Raw genomic sequence first — 17,293 nt, 5'->3', positions numbered from 1 at the left:
TGGTTCATTCTCATATAAGACAAAGGAGGTGTGTTCAGCGTCTTGAGTTTTATAACACAAGGTGGTAACACATCACACTTGAAACACACCAAGAAAGCAGTTTCTGCAACTAAATCCCATGAGGTTCATTTGATGGGAAAGAAGAAGAAATCATGGACATGCTATCTTTGACAGAGACACCAGGCAAATAAGAGGACTGGTAATGTGCAAGCGATCCAATGATTTCTGTTTATTGACTGCAATCAGCTGCATATCCAACAAGGTCACTGGTATTGATGCAATAGCCCTGACACACATTTAAATGACTATTGACAGAATGTCCCTATAGAATTATTGCAATATATGACCCATGTTATGTGTAATCCTAACCCAAAATTGTAAAATTTGCACCAGCAACAGAAGAGAGACATTTTGACTAATAGGCACTGAAGCATGCACCAAGATTATTTCCTTTTACTTTCTAGGTATACTGATCTATTCTGTACAATGTACTTTCACTCTGTTGTTTAGTGTCACTTCCAGTCATTTTCCAATTTTATCACACTCCCTCTTGAAGGCCTAAATCTTGCTCGAGTACAGTTCAATGAGCCTGTCCAATTTTACTTCCATTTAAATTGATAGAAGTAAAATCAGGTGGCCACTGTTATGGATGTATGATCCTGCTTGCCAGATTTTCCTCTCTGTGCTCCAACCAGGCGATGACCAGACAAAAATCTATCCCCTTTTTCAGCTTTTAAACAAAGGTTATACAACGGGTATGGGTTTGATACTGGAATCTACTTTTAAAAAGAAATAACCTGTATTTATAAAACTCTTATCATGACTTCAGAATGTCCTAAAGCGCTTCTCATCCAAGAAGAATTTTGAAGTGTAGTCACTGTTGTCATGTGGGGAAATGCACACATCAAGATCCCACAAACAGCAAGGAGATAAATGGCCAGATCATTTTTTTTTTGGTGGTGTTGGTTAGGGAATAATTGTTGATCAGGACATTGGTAGTACTCCCCTGCTCTTCTTTAAATAGTGCCATGGGATCTTTTACATACAGGACCTCAGTTTAACATCTCATCTAAAAGTCGATACCTCCTACACTGCAGAATTCCCTCATACTGCACTGAAGTGTCAGCCTAGATTATATGTTCAAGTCTCTGGAGTGGGGCTTGAACCCATGACCTTCTGACTTGGAGGTGAGAATGCTACCAAGAGCCAAAGCAAGTGCAAGGTGTGGCAAACATGGCCTGTGAATGCATATTTGTAGACCTGTTATCCTGCATTATTTGTTTAGATGTAAAGTGGATGGGTGAAGTTGCCCAATGTGAAATAATCTGAGGAGGTCGTCTCACACCTCCTGCAGTATATTTACAACTGGTAGAAAGCAAACATTTTAAACATCATTTCTTCATTTATAACCTCCTTAATATTGGAGAGGTGATTGTCCCATTAGCTCTTTAAAATTGAAATGTGCAGTGTCTGGGCTTTTGCTGGTCAGACAGTGACATAGTATAACTCTTGTCTACCAGGCGCTTGTTACAAATTTGGGTCTACTGGAAATACCTTCTTGGGTCAGTCACACTCATGTGTGGTCTGAGTGTCTTACTTTTATGGGAGTTGACTCACACTGCTCTATATTTACTTGCATGATGGTGTAACCCGTAGGGGTAACAATAGTACCCCCATGTGACTTGAACCAGATATTCATGTCTTTTGCCCATGTACTTCTTCAATCTCCCAAAAGGCGGACTGAGCAATCGTTTGGTGAGACAAAGCCTGATCTGAATCGATAAGCTGCTTTATTTCACAGTAAGGTGAACATACAGAATGGCAGTTATGATTAGACTCAATTCAATCAGTACAACTTGTTTTCATGTAATAATACAAAATAAACAACGCACCACATTTCCCTGCATCAGTGAGCTTTCTTACTTGACTTAAACAAGATGACTTCTAACTGTCCTTCAGCATTTCTAACCCCTTAGTGTCTGAAAGCCCTTGCAGCTTTCTCTTCAAAAGACTGACATCCTTTGCAGTCTTAGCTGGACCTGACTGCCTCTGTTTTCTTTTGTCTCTGTTCACAGTTGGAAGGGAAGGCCTGCCAGAAACCCTGTCAAGTGCCCGGGACCAGGGACTCCCCAGTACCATGGTTTGTTCTGGAGAATAGTGTGAAGTAGTGAAATGATTCACAGGCTGATTAGCAGTCTGACAGGCAGCAGTGTGAATGCTCCTTCCATGGTCGTAACTATCATCTTACCAGCTGATTGGACCGTTAGTCCTATATAGCGGGAAGGATTTGTGTGCTCTTGCAACCCATACGATAAGATGAGAGGCCACCCGCACCCATTGGATGCAAGGGTCCCGCAGGATGTCAAGCCAGAATGCAGAGTCGGAGCTCCGGTCTCCACCCACCGGGACTGTATGGAACTGGATTTGAACCCTATATCTTCTGACCTGAAGGCTTGCTCCAATACAATGAGTAAGAGACATTTATTGACTTCTGAGAGAGACTAACAAATTTCTTATTGTTTACAGTCTTTGGGGAAAACAACTGTCATTAACATATTAACTACCTATCATCTCAATGCCTTTTTTGTTTTAACTTGTGTGAGAATACATTATGCTTTAAATAACAATATTTAAAGTAAGGTCTTTTCCAAATCCATTTTGTGGAAAAATGGTCAAAATTCCCAAAACATTACAATGTTTCAGCAAACCGCAAGAGAAGTTTCAATTACCAAGAATCAATCTGCTTCCACTGTAGAAAGTGGAAAGTGCACCTTCTTCCAGTATGGAATAATGGTCAGACTATTTTTGATATTCATACTTCAGGTCTGTTCAGTCTTTGAGTGACCACAGACATTTAGTTTACAGTAGCAAACTAAGGAGTTGAATTTCCACGAGTGTCTCCTAATCATCTGCCGTAACTTTGGCGGAAGGTTTGTGGAAAATGGCCCAGAATTTGCTGGAGCAGGGCATCTCATGGTGTGCCCTGTTAGTTAGACTTGTTCCAGCAACCTTCAGCTGAAAAATGTTTTGCCCACAAAGTTGCTGGAAGTGTGAGCTGATAGCGGTGCGGCAATGGCAAGAGGATATCTGGGACCTTGGAGAACGACGAGACAAATAGTGTAAAACCTTAATCAATGAGATTTAAGGATTGAGAAATAAACAGAGGAAGGACTGAGAAAGGTGAATTAGAGCGGGTGAATTCAATGTCAAATCAGGTACAGAAAGAGAAATAAAGAGAGGGAAAGAAAAATTGGATTAAGAGAGAAAGAAAAACGAGGCAGAAAGTAAAAGTAAGAACTTTTAATTTAAATTTTAAAATTTGACATTTTAAAAATCTGCAACAACAATTCACTCCCTGAAGGAATGAGGCTCCACACTTTTAATTGTTCGCTTTCTGGGCCAGAGATGTTGATTGGCAGTCATTAACAATTATCACATTGTTAAAAGGGTACTTACACTATTAATTACTAGACTTAACTTTCTGTGGTGAGTTTAATGGGCAATTAATGAGCAAATGCAGCAGCTTCATGAAAACCAAATGGAGGTTAAGAGCAAGATGCTGTTTTCGCAAAGCTAACGGCGGAGCAGTGCAAATCATCCAGCAACTTTTGGTGATTCGCAATTCACGGGATATCTCTTCCTCGCCACAAGTTGCTGGATGATTTTTCACATTAATAACGCAATGCGTCGTTCACACGCCGTTATTTTTTCAGCAAATTCTGGCTCAATGCAAACAGTATTTACGTTGTTTCTCCAGGGTTTCCGTGGTTCTTCCGCTGAAGTTAAAGCAGACTATTGGAAGAACCCCTGCAAAAAATGCAACACCTAAGTACTTGGAAAGAAAGAAAGTAAAATAAGATAAAATTTCAAGGCCTATTTTTTATTGCTCTTGTCATCTTGGAGTTTCATGAATAGATGAAAGCCAGCAAAAGAGACTCAAACACTGCCGCAGAAACCAAATCAAATGTATCGCAACCAATAGCAGCAGCTAGAGCTACATCCTGATAGTTAATGCCATTTGCCTGTGATTATGTAATTTAAAAAAATCAGTAAATTTAAAAGATTTCTATTGTTAATTGCAAACTAAAGTGATCCTTTCTGGTGTGACAGCGTCAGCAGCAACATCCAAGCGATCAAGCTCTCTGCAGTGTGATCAGGATTAGGGGTCATGCAACAATACATCCCCCACTACCTCTTTACATTCTGAAATCCATGAACTGAGATAAATATTCCCCTGTACTTCTTGGGAAATCTTATACTACAATTGAATCTTTATCTATTCACTCGATGAGAACTGAATGGTTGATACCAGTGGAGAGACCAGAATTCTCCATGTGCTCTAATAGTGATAAATTCTGTTTTTCTGGATGCCCCGAGGAAAAAAGGTAACTCCTACACTTTGATTATATCCTGTGGACTTTAGTCTTGGCATTTAATCAGTGCAGGAGCTGTTTATTGCCTCATGCAGTCCTGATAAATGGAAGATATCAGTTTGTTAAACCACTGTTGAATCAGTATCAATGTTGTTACAGAATTATATAAGCTCTGATATACTAACTCAGTGTGTTGACTTTAGAATTTTAACTAGATTCTCTTGCCCACCCTTGAATAAAAGTTCTGCTGTCCTAATGTAACTGTCAATTAAACTTAATAACGACACCTATTTAAACTGAAAGAATTATTTTATCTAAAGTATAGTATGAGAAATTCTCTGAAACAAAAAGCATAATACTGCTCAAAATTTGAAATAAGAACAGAAAATGTTGGAAATGCCCTGCACATCTGTGGAGAGAGGAAAGTAGGGTTAATGTTTCAGTCGATGACCTTTCACCAGTACCGGTCAGAACCCATCATTTGCTGTTTCTATTTGAAAAATTCTCTGTTTCGTTGTGAATGTAATGACAATAATTACCAATAACATATGCATATATTGACATGATGCTGAGCTCTTCATCCGTCGCCTCTGTGCCCACTTCTTTGGCCAGGAGTCTTCCCTCCGCACAGCAGACCCTTTCTCCTGCCTTCAGAATTCTCGTTCCACCTGCATCCCTCCCTCTGGCCTCTTACACACTTGATCTTTTCATTAGGAACTGCAGGTGTGACATCGGCTGTCTCAATTTCTCTACTCCCCTCACTCACTCTAACCTACCTCCCTCTGAACTTGCAGCATTCTGTTCTCTCTGGTCCAACCCTGACATTGTCATTAAACCTGCTGACAAGGGCAGCGCTGTTGTTTGGCAAACAGACCTCTACCTTGTGGAGGCTGAACGCCAACTCTCCGACACCTCCTCCTACCTACTCCTGGACCATGACCCGACCGCCGAACATCAAGCCATCGTTTTCCAGACCGTCACTGTCCTCATCTCCTCTGAAGATCTTCCCTCCATGACCTCCAACCTCATAGTCTCCCAACCCCGCACAGACCACTTCTACCTCCTTCTCAAGATCCACAAACAGGACATCCATGGTAGATCCATCGTTTCAGCATGTTCTTGCCCCACGGAACTTATTTCTTCCTATCTCGTCTATATTTTTTTCTCTATTGTCCAGTCTCTTCCGACCTACATCCACAGCTTTTCTGACGCTCTCCGCCACTTTAACAGTTTCCCGGCCCCAATCGTCTTCATTTCACCATGGATGTCCAGTCCCTCTACACCTCCATCCTCCACCAGGACGGCCTGCGGGCCCTCTGCTTTTTCCTTGAACGGAGGCCCAACCACCCCATCCATCACCACTCTCCTCCACCTGTCTGAACTTGTTCCTTTTTTTATTTATTCATGGAATGTGGGCGTCGCTGGCGAGGCCAGCATTTATTGCCCGTCCCTAATTGCCCTTGAGAAGGTGGTGGTGAGCCGTCTTCTTGAACCGCTGCAGTCCGTGTGATGAAGGTTCTCCCACAGTGCTGTTAGGAATGGAGTTCCAGGATTTTGACCCAGTGACGATGAAGGAACAGTGATATATTTCTAAGTCGGGATGGTGTGTGACTTGGAGAGTAACATGCAGGTGGTGTTGTTCCCATGTGCCTGCTACTGTTGTCCTTCTAGGTGGTAGAGGTCGTGGGTTTGGGAGGTGCTGTCGAAGAAGCCTTGGTGAGTTGCTGCAGTGCATCCTGTGGATGGTACACACTGCAGCCACGGTGCACCGGTGGTGAAGGGAGTGAATGTTTAGGGTGGTGGATGGGGTGCCAGTCAAGCGGGCTGCTTTGTCCTGGATGGTGTCAAGCTTCTTGAGTGTTGTTGGAGCTGCACTCATCCAGGCAAGTGGAGAGTATTCCATCACACTCCTGACTTGTGCCTTGTCGATGGTGGAATGGCTTTGGGGAGTCAGGAGGTGAGTCACTCGTCGCAGAATACCCAGCTTCTGACCTACTCTTGTCGTCACAGTATTTATGTGGTTGGTCCAGTTAAGTTTCTGGTCAATGGTAACCCTCAGGATGTTGATGGTGGGGGATTCGGTGATGGTAATGCCGTTGAATGTCATGGGGAGATGGTAGACTCTCTCTTGTTGGAGATGGTCATTGCCTGGCACAAATGTTATTTGCCACTTATCAGCCCAAGCCTGGATGTTGTTCAGATCTTGTTGCATACGGGCACGAACTGCTTCATTATCTGAGGGGTTGCGAATGGAACTGAACACTGTGCAATCATCAGCGAAGATCCCCATTTTTGACCTTATGATGGAGGGAAGGTCATTGATGAAGCAGCTGAAGATGATTGGGCCTAGGACACTGCCCTGAGGAACTCCTGCAGCAAAGGTATGATTCTGTGAGTATGGCAATATCAGAGCTGTTGCTTGACTAGGCTGTGGGACAGCTCTCCCAATTTTGGCACAAGTCCCCAGATGCTAGTGAGGAGGACTTTGCAGGTTCAACTGGGCTTGGTTTGCCTTTGTCGTGTTCGGTGTCTCGTGGTCCGTCCAGTTTTATTCTTATTATGACTTTTTGTAGTGAGATAGTACAACTGAGTGGCTTGCTAGGCCATTTTAGATGGCGATTAAGAATCAACCACATTGCTGTGGGTCTTGAGTCACATATAGGTCAGACCTGGTAAGGATGGCAGGTTTCCTTCCCTAAAGGACATTAGTGAACCAGATGGGTTTTTACGACAATCCGATAGTTTCATGGCCACCATTAGTGATTCGAGCTTTTTAGTCCAGATTTTATTTAATTAATTGAATTTAAATTCCCCAGCTGCTGTGGTGGGATTTGAACTCATGACTCCGGATTACTAGTCTGGGTCTCTGGATTACTCGTCCAGTAACATAACCACTGTGCTACCGTACCCTGTGTAACTGTAACCTGTTCTTACATTGAATGACTTCTTCTTTGACTCCACTCACTTCCTCCAAATAAAAGATTTTGCTATGGGAACCCATGTGGGTCCTAGCTATGCCTCCCTTTTCGTGGGACACGTGGAACATTCTTTGTTCCAGTCGCTCTCAGGTCCCCTCCTTCACCTCTTTTTTCGGTACAGTGATGACTCTGTTGGTGCCGTTTCCTGCTTTTGCCCTGAACTGAAAGATTTCATCACCTTTGCTTCCAATTTCCATCCTTCTCTCGCCTTCACATGTCCATCTTCGACTCTTCCCTTCCCTTCCCTGACTTCTCTATCTCTATTCCTGAGGATAGACTGGCAACCAATATCTACTATAAGCCCACCAACTCCCATGGCTACCTTGATTACACTTCCTCTCACCCTGCTTCCTGTAAGGACTCTATTCTATTCTCCCAGCTTCTCTGTCTCCGTCACATCTGTTCTGACGATACCACCTCCCACACCAGTGCTTCTGATAAGCCTTCCCTTTTCCTCAACCAAGGATTCCCCTCCATTGTAGTTGTCAGGGCCCTCGACCGTGTCTGTCCCATTTCCTGCACTTCTGCCCTCACCCCTCCCACTCCATCCCAGATCCATGATAGGTTCCTCCTTGTCCTCATCTTCCACCCCACCAGCCTCCACATTCAACGGATCATCCTCCACCATCTCCGCCACCTCCAGTGCCATCCCACCACCAAACACATCGTCCCCTCCCCTCCTCTTTCAGCATTCTGAAGAGACCACTCCCTCCACGACACTCTGGTCCACTCTTCCATCACCTCCAACACCCGCTCTCCTCCCCACGGCACCTTCCCGTGCGAGCGCAGGAGATGCAACACCTGCCCTTTCACCTCCTCCCTTCCCACCGTCCAGGGCCCCAAACACTCCTTCCAGGTGGAAAGCAATTCACTTGTACTTCTTTCAATTTAATATACTGTATTTGCTGCTCACGATGCAGTCTCCCCTACACCGGGGAGACTGAACTATATTGGGTGATCGCTTTGCTGAACACCTCAGTTCAGTCCACAAGCATGACATGATCTGCCGGTCACTTGCCATTTTAATTCTCCGTCCCATTCCCACTCTGGCCTCTTTCTCTTCGGCCTCCTACACTGTTCCAATGAAGCTCAATGAAAGCTCGAGGAACAGCACCTCATCTTTCGTCTAGGTGCTTTCCAACCTTCCAGACTCAACATTGATTTCAATAACTTCAGATCATAACCACTGCTCCCATTTTTTCGGACAGCAGGTGCTGATAATGGTTCTGCTGTTGCCATTTACAGCTCCTCTAGACCCATCTCCTGTTTCTTTACTTGTCCCATTACCACCCTCCTTGCCTTGCACCATCATCCCTTTTGTCATTTAATCACTCCTGTCCTCCACCCTATCACAGACCTTCCCTTTTGTCCTTTCCTCCCTTCCATCTTCCTCTACCACCACCCCCCTTTCCCTGGCTCTGTCCTTGGTTAAAGACTGTTAAATCTTTACTTCTTCCAGTTCTGACAAAAGGTCTTCGACCTGAAACATTAATTCTGTTTCTCTCTCAACAGATGCTGCCTGACCTGCTGAATATATCCAGCATTTTCTATTTTTATTTCAGATTTCCAGCATCCGCAGTATTTTGTTTTTGCATACATCAAGGTTCTTGTCACACCAATGATTATGTCAGCTTTTGCCTTTGCTTTCTGTTTTATCGTTTAAACCTCCTAATCTGTGCATGACTTCTCAGTCACTACCTTCTAATCAGAATACAGGAAAAGAGAAAGAGGATTATCATTGGCTGAGAATCAGTGTAAATGCTTCAATAGTCCTATAGTTTAACTCAGTACGAGACCCTTCAAATGTTCTGCATCAGAGGTGCTACAGAGTCACAAGCACTATGGACAACTGGAAAGAAATTAAACAATCTTATTAAAATACAAACAAATGGTGCTCTTATCCATAAGTTAATAACAATACTGAGCTCAACTTTGTGCGGTTAACGTGTCAGGGATTGTTTCAACTTGGCTCCATCTCCCGTTTCTTGTTCGTTATTGCTACAATGCTTTCAAGCATTAGTAGATTTTATTGAATCCTGCTGATCCTATTGGAAAGAGCAGGTGCTAATGGAGCAAGTGTGTTCGTAGAATGAACTCAATTACCACAAGTCAATAGTTGCATCACTGACCATACTGGAACTTTGGACTTCAAGTTTGTTAAAGGGAAATATATGGGTAGATTTTCCCAGTCAGCAGCCATGCTGAAGTACTTTGCCCGCTGCCAATGAACTTCAGAAAATTACAGACATGCTACCCATTATTTTCCATTCACCGTGGTCAGAAAATCATGGGCAATATGCCCATCATTTTTCGGTATGTGCTTGTGGTGGGAAAAGTGCCTGATGCCAGGTATGGATGTGGAAACTCTATTCTGTAGTCAATCAATTATCTCATAATTGTAAATATTATAAAGGGAGACATTACTACTACAAGTGTTTCTTAGTTATACCCCCTAGGCCAACTTGAAGGCTTGGAACTGCTGCAAGTGGACAAATTGTATAGAATGCCTCTTCCTGCAACATCATAAATTCCTTTCCAATCGTATCTTGTCTCGAGGAATGCGGAGAGCATTCTCCATTCTGATGACACTGGAGCAGAGCTTCGTGATTCCATCGGAGACACTGTGCTACATAAAAGGGTGGATTTTATCAATTTCTGCTCCCGGTGCTGAGCTCCACATTTCAGGAGGACTTCAGGATTTTCCACCTGTTAAATGAATGAATGTAAAATTCTTTTGGGGCTGCTGGCCTTCATACCTTAATTCACAATATGTGGCCCAGTGCTCCCAGTGGGGAGCAGCACTCACAGGGAGTGTATCTCAGGATATGTGGGTGTGCAGCCCGTGATATTCTATCCATTAAAATGAATGAATGGGAAATCATTGCTGCATACCTGCAATTTCCCAATATGCACTCCCTGCAAGTGCTGCTTCCTGCTGGGAGCCGCCAATTGCTGAATCACCCCTGATATGTACTCCTGGCACGTAACGTTCTGTTGGAGTGCCGATTTGTAAATTCTACCTTAAAATATCCGCTTTCAGACTTTCTCCAATCTGCAGTTCCAAAGCATAAAACATGTTAACAAGGGAAGACTGAGAGGCACAGGTAAGCATATAAAATCTCCATTTATGGCATTTAGAGTTATGTGGTAATTTTTTTAAGACCATATTTGCATTTTAAAAGCACTCAACTGCTTCTCATGTTTTCAGCAGCACTCAGTCCCTGTATTTCGGTACGAAACACATGCTTCATTGTATTCTATTATGAAAATAATTATTATTTGTAATGTCATAATAACTGCTTTGATGTGACAAAAGTTGCCTTGTGACATAATAAAACTATGAATTTTTAATGTAAATCTTCTTTGTACACTACACCTTCATTAGTGTGAATTATGAGGTCCTTGTCACTCGTGAAACGCACTGGGGGTTATATTGGATAGCCCCCGAAACCTGGCGCGGGGGTCGCAGTGCGTGATTAACCCGCCCCCGGTTGTTGAGATGAGGGCAGCACGTAACATTCGTGCTGTCTGGTGATTTACCTGATAGCTTTCAGCAGCCAGGCCGAGCTGCACTGTTGAGTGGCTGCTCACCAGCAGGGGGCCCAGATAGCGCGAGTGGTTAACACCACTTAAAGGCAGCCTGCACCTCTTAAAGGCAGCGTGCACCTCTTATTTGCAAAATATAAGATACGGGTCTGCATGGAGTCTGAACGGAGATCAAACATCGCACATGTAAAACACAGATGCAGGTCCTGTCCCTGTGTTTACAAACTGTTGAGTTATGTTAAAACATTGACTAAAGATTGTGCACTACTAAATCTCACATCCTCCAATCTGCATGCCAGACCTCACCAATCTGCCAATCTGAGTTTGTACCAGGCCTGCGAGAGAGCGTGCACCAAGGTTTTTTTAATTTGTTCATGAGATAATGGTGTCGCTGGCAAGGCCAGCATTTATTGCCAATCCCTAATTGCCCTTGAGAAGGTGGTGGTGAGCTGCCTTCTTGAACCGCTGCAGTCCGTGTGTTGAAGGTTTTCCCACAGTGCTGTTAGGAAGGGAGTTCCAGGATTTTGACCCAGCGATGATGAAGGAACGGCGATATATTTCCAAGTCGGGATGGTATGTGGCTTGGAGGGGAACGTGCAGGTGGTGTTGTCCCCATGCGCCTGCTGCCCTTGTCCTTCTAGGTGGTAGAGGTCGTGGGTTTGGGAGGTGCTGTCGAAGAAGCCTTGGCGAGTTGCTGCAGTGCATCCCGTGGATGTTGCACACTGCAGCTACGGTGTGCCGGTGGTGAAGGGAGTGGATGTTTAGGGTGGTGGATGGGGTGTCAATCAAGTGGGCTGCTTTGACCTGGATGGTGTTGAGCTTCTTGAGTGTTGTTGGAGCTGCACTCATCCAGGCAAGTGAAGAGTATTCCATCACACTCCTGACCTGTGCCTTGCAGATGGTGGAAAGGCTTTGGGGAGTCAGGAGGTGAGTCACTCGCCGCAGAATACCCAGCCTCTCTCCTGCTCTTGCAGTCTCAGTATGTGTGTGACTGGTCCAGTTAAGTTTCTGGTCAATGGTAACCCCCAGGATGTTGATGGTGGGGGATTCGGCGATGGTAATGCCGTTGAATGTCAGGGGGAGGTGGTTAGACTCTCTTTTGTTGGGGATGGTCATTGCCTTTCACATGTCTGGCGTGAATGTTACTTGCCACTTATCAGCCCAAGTCCAGGTCTTGCTGCATGCGGGCACGGACTGCTTCATTATCTGAGGGGTTGCGAATGGAACTGAACACTGTGCAATCATCAGCGAACATCCCCATTTCAGACCTTATGATGGAGGGAAGGTCATTGATGAAGCAACTGAAGATGATTGGGCCTAGGACGCTGCCCTGAGGAACTCCTGCAGCAATGTCCTGGGGCTGGGATGATTGGCTTCCAACAACCACTACCATCTTCCTTTGTGCTAGGTATGAATCCAGCCAATAGAGCATTTTCCCCTGATTCCGATCGACTTCAATTTTACTAGGGCTCCTTGGTGCTACACTCGGTCAAATGCTGTCTTGATGTCAAGGGCAGTCGCTCTCACCTCACCTCTGGAATTCAGCTCTTTTGTCCATGTTTGGATCAATGCTGTAATGAGGTCTGGAGCCGAGTGGTCCTGATGGAACCCAAACTGAGCATCGGTGAGCAGGTTATTGGTGAGTAAGTGCCGTTTGATAGCACTGTCGACGACACCTTCCATCACTTTGCTGGTGATTGAGTGTGGACTGATTTGGCGGTAATTGGCCGGATTGGACTTGTCCTGCTTTTTGTGGACAGGACATACCTGGGCAATTTTCCACATTGTCAGGTAGATGCCAGTGTTGTAGCTGTACTGGAACAGCTTGGCTAGGGGCGCGGCTAGTTCTGGAGCACAAGTCTTCAGCACTACAGCTGGGATGTTGTCAGGGCCCATAGCCTTTGCTGTATCCAGTGCACTCAGCTGTTTCTTGATATCACGTGAAGTGAATTGAATTGGCTGAAGACTGGCTTCTGTGATGGTGGGGATCTCGGGAGGAGGCCGAGATGCATCATCCACTCGGCACTTCTGGCTGAGGATGGTTGCAAACGCTTCAGCCTTATCTTTTGCACTCACGTGCTGGACTCCGCCATCATTGAGGATGGGGATGTTCACAGAGCCTCCTCCTCCCGTTAGTTGTTTAATTGTCCACCACCATTCACGACTGGATGTGGCAGGTCTGCAGAGCTCTGATGATGCACTGGAGGCCTTGGTGCAAGAGGTGGACGGAAGGAGGGGCATCTTATATCCACAGTGGGGAAAGAGGCCATTGAGACGTATGCTCCCGAGGCAGTGGGAGGCAGTAAGGTACGAAGTAATTGCCAAGTGCATAGCACCATGAACATGGATGCAGTGCAGGAAGAAGTTCAATGCTTTCTCACGAATAGTCAACGTGAGTGAGGTCAGCTGTCAAGTGGCATCTCCTACCAACTGCACCACTAGCCGCATCCACTGCACCACGCACTGCACCCCCCATCACCCACATACCAACAAACTCTTTCAATCAGTACTCAACTCTTCCAATCACTCACAATCCTCACACATACCACTGTTGCAAGTCGCACGCCCACAACTCATGTGTCACACACACTGGCAGCTATTCAGCCATGACAGGCACATCACCCAAACATCTTGCAGGACATTCACCGACACATATCCTGCTTTGTTGCAGGAAAAGGTGGCACATAACAGGAGGCAGCAAGTGGCAGTGGCTCCATGGAACATGAACCTGCTGTCCTCGCTCAGGATGACAGCATTCCTGTCCCATCCCTGCCACTGCCCTGGCTGTTGCCTGTCAGCTAGCCAGCCCACTCCCTGTAGAGTATTGAAATTTTTATTATAGGAACATAGGAAGATAGGAACAGGATTGGCCTCATTCAAACACCCAGGATAAGGCAGTACCATTTTACTGACACATAACAAAGGAAAACTTGACCAAGCAAGCAATGCCTAAGTTACAAGCCTAATTTAGACAATCACCTTGTTATATATATATATATATAACATATATTTCACATAAATTGCTGAGAACCTCTGACTACTATCCTATGCTCTTAGTCCAATTTCTCCTGAGCTATGATTTTGTGATTGTCATTCAGTCAATTTTTGATGCTTTCTAAATCCTGTGCTAACTACAGTAGAAAGCCAGAACATTCCATCTGTAAAATAAATTGCAATGTAAAACAAACCTGAAAAGAATTACACCCAGTCAGACTACACTTGCATCTCACAACCCATTCAATGATGTACATACGAGAGCAGGTAATTTTGCAGTCCCATTGAAGTGGCAGCAAGACCACAGCTCATGTGCAAAGCATGCCAGTACTAGGAAGATGGGAACAGGGGTAGGCCATTTAGCCCCTGGAGCCTGTTCCACCATTCAATGAAATCATGGTTGATCTGTGACCTAACTCCATATACCCACCTTAGCCTCATATCCCTTCATACCTTTGGTTAACAAAAATCTATCAATCTCAGATTTAAAATGAACAATCGAACTAGCATCAACTGCCGTTTGCGGAGGAGAGTTCCAAACTTTTACCATCCTTTGCGTGTAGAAGTGTTTCCTAACTTCACTCCTGCAAGTCCTGGCTCTAATTTTTAGGCTATGTCCCCTAGTCCTAGTATTCAAGCATAGGAGACCTCCAAAAACAGGTACAAATGCATCAGCAGCCAGAAGCAATAATCCAGCAAATAACCCGTAACTCCTGCATGATCCCTTTAAATAGTGCTGGTGGGAGGTCCTCCATGCTGTTTATGACCTGTTCACTTGTGCAAGGTTAAGACAGAGCGTTGGCTGCAGCATTGAATTCCAAAATCGCATTTATCCCTTTAAATCAGCTTTGCACACTGATCTACCGTATAGTCTCCCTACTTTACATGCTGCCAGCATTTGTTATCTGCGCATGCGCAAATGCCTTCACCAAGATGGCGTCCGCCGCACATCACGCTGGAAGTGTGCCCGCATATTCTGGACGCCATTTTGGGTGCTTAAGAGGCCGCGTAGCGCCTACAAAATGAGCGCTACGTAGCCCAATTTATAGCCTACTGTGTATCTCATTCTTCCCAGTTGTGTGTCTCATACTCATTCTTGGTCAATAATCTACAAGAAACCCCAAAGGCATCAGCAGATGAAATCCAGAGTTTCTTTATTAGTTACTGCATGTGAATTAGGAAAACAGCACTAATGCATTTCAATCAAGGTGCTCACAACATCACTGCACATTCTTTGCGTGTTCTCAAGTTGTTAACCATCTGCCCTGTGGAAGCAAGGAAAGAATAATTAGCCATTTACCAGAAATGACAAAATACTTCCAAGTTTAATTTCTTCAAAAATACAGGCAATATGCTTTCAAAAATTATGTAACTTACAACACCAAAGCCTGATGTTTGTTAGCATGAATGTGTAAATGTTTTTTAAATGCAGTTTTCAGAACAATTAATGGTTCAGTTCTTCTGAATAATCAGAGGGTGAATAGCGAAATTATCTTCCAACATTTGGTACCCAAAGGCATCATAAGGAAGATGAAAGTTCTCAGGTCAGTTTGTTCTCTATTTGCAGTGCTTTTTTCAACACAACAGGTTGCTAGTTGAACTATTCTTTTGGCTTCTGAACTGTTATCAGTACCCACAGAGATTACTTATTTTCTGAGATACTCATTCAAACACCCAGGATAAGGCAGTACCATTTTAATGATTCTTAACAAAGGAAAACTTGACCAAGCAAGTACTGCCCAAGCTACAAGCCTAATTTAAACAATCACCTTGTTATATATGCAACATATATTTCACATAAATTGCTGAGAACCTCTGACTAGTATCCTATGCTCTTAGTCCAATTTCTCCTGAGCTATGATTTTGTGATTGTCATTCAGTCAATTTTTGATGCTTTCCAAATCCTGTGCTAACTACAGTAGAAAGCCAGAACATTCCAGCTGTAAAATTATTCACAATGTAAAACAAACCTGAAAAGAATTACACCCAGTCAGACCACACTCGCATCTCACAACCCATTCAATGATGTACATACGAGAGCAGGTAATTTTGCAGTCCCATTGAAGTAGCAGCAGGACCACAGCTCATGTGCAAAGCATGCCAGTACTAGGAAGATAGGAACAGGAGCCCTTGAACCTGTTCCACCATTCAATGAAATCATGGCTGATCTGTGACCTAACTCCATATATCTGCCTTCGCCCCATATCCCTTAATACCTTTGGTTAACAAAAATCCATCAATCTATGATTTAAAATTAACAATTGAACTAGCATCAACTGCCATTTGCGGAGGAGAGTTCCAAACTTCTACCACCCTTTGCGTGTAGAAGTGTTTCTTAACTTCACTCCTGAAGGTCCTGGCTCTAATTTTTAGGCTCTGTCCTCTAGTCCTAGACTCCCCAACCAGCAGAAATAGTTTCTATCTACCCTATCAGTTACATAGGAACATAGGAACAGGAGTAGGCCATTCAGCCCCTCGTGCCTGCTCCGCCATTTGAAAAGATCATGGCTGATCTGTGATCTAACTCCATATACCTGCCTTTGGCCCATATCCCTTAATACCTTTGGTTACCAAAAAGCTATCTATCTCAGATTTAAATTTAGCAATTGAGCTAGTATCAATTGCCGTTTGTAGAAGAGAGTTCCAAACTTATACATCCTTTTGTGTGTAGAAATGTTTTCTAATCTCGCTCCTGAAAGGTCAGGCTCTAATTTTTAGACTGTGCCCCCTACTCCTAAAATCCCCAACCAGCGGAAATAGTTTCTCTCTATCCACCCTATCTGTTCCCCTTAATATCTTATAAACTTTGATCAGATCACCCCTTAACCTTCGAAACTCGAGAGAATACAACCCCAATTTGTGTAATCTCTCCTCGTAACTTAACCCTTGAAGTCCGGGTATTATTCTAGTAAACCTACGCTGCACTCCCTCCAAGGCCAATATGTCCTTCTGAAGGTGCGGTGCCCAGAACTGCTCACAGTACTCCAGGTGCGGTCTAACCAGGGTTTTGTATAGCTGCAGCATAACTTCTGCCCCCTTGTACTCTAGTCCTCTAGATATAAAGGCCAGCATTCCATTTGCCTTCTTGATTATTTTCTGCACCTGTTCATGACACTTCAATGATCTATGTACCTGAACCCCTAAGTCCCTTTGGACATCCACTGTTTTTAACTTTTTACCATTTAGAAAGTACCCTGTTCTATCCTTTTTTGATCCAAAGTGGATGACCTCACATTTGTCTACATTGAATTCCATTTGCCACAGTTTTGCCCATTCACCTAATCTATCAATATCGCTTTGTAATTTTATGTTTTCATTTACACTGCTTACAATGCCACCAATCTTTGTGTCATCGGCAAACTTAGATATGAGACTTTCTATGCCGTCATCTAAGTCGTTAAT

The 17,293-nt window shown here is 44.0% G+C and overlaps 1 protein-coding gene across 1 annotated transcript in view; it reads right to left on the bottom strand.

Moving 5' to 3' along the window:
• Positions 1-15,078: 15,078 nt before the first annotated feature.
• Positions 15,079-17,293, bottom strand: part of LOC137322176 (PC3-like endoprotease variant B) — a 633,356-nt gene continuing 631,141 nt past the window's right edge. Inside the window, exon 14 of the mRNA XM_067985291.1 lies at positions 15,079-15,156. The gene's annotated coding sequence lies outside the window, so the exon portion shown is untranslated. The remainder of the gene's footprint in view (positions 15,157-17,293) is intronic.

The sequence above is a fragment of the Heptranchias perlo genome, chromosome 5, assembly GCF_035084215.1.
Source record: "Heptranchias perlo isolate sHepPer1 chromosome 5, sHepPer1.hap1, whole genome shotgun sequence".
NCBI classification, from domain to species: Eukaryota; Metazoa; Chordata; class Chondrichthyes; order Hexanchiformes; family Hexanchidae; genus Heptranchias; species Heptranchias perlo.
Note: the sequence above shows the minus strand (reverse complement) of the source record. Positions and strands in the feature narration are given on the sequence as shown.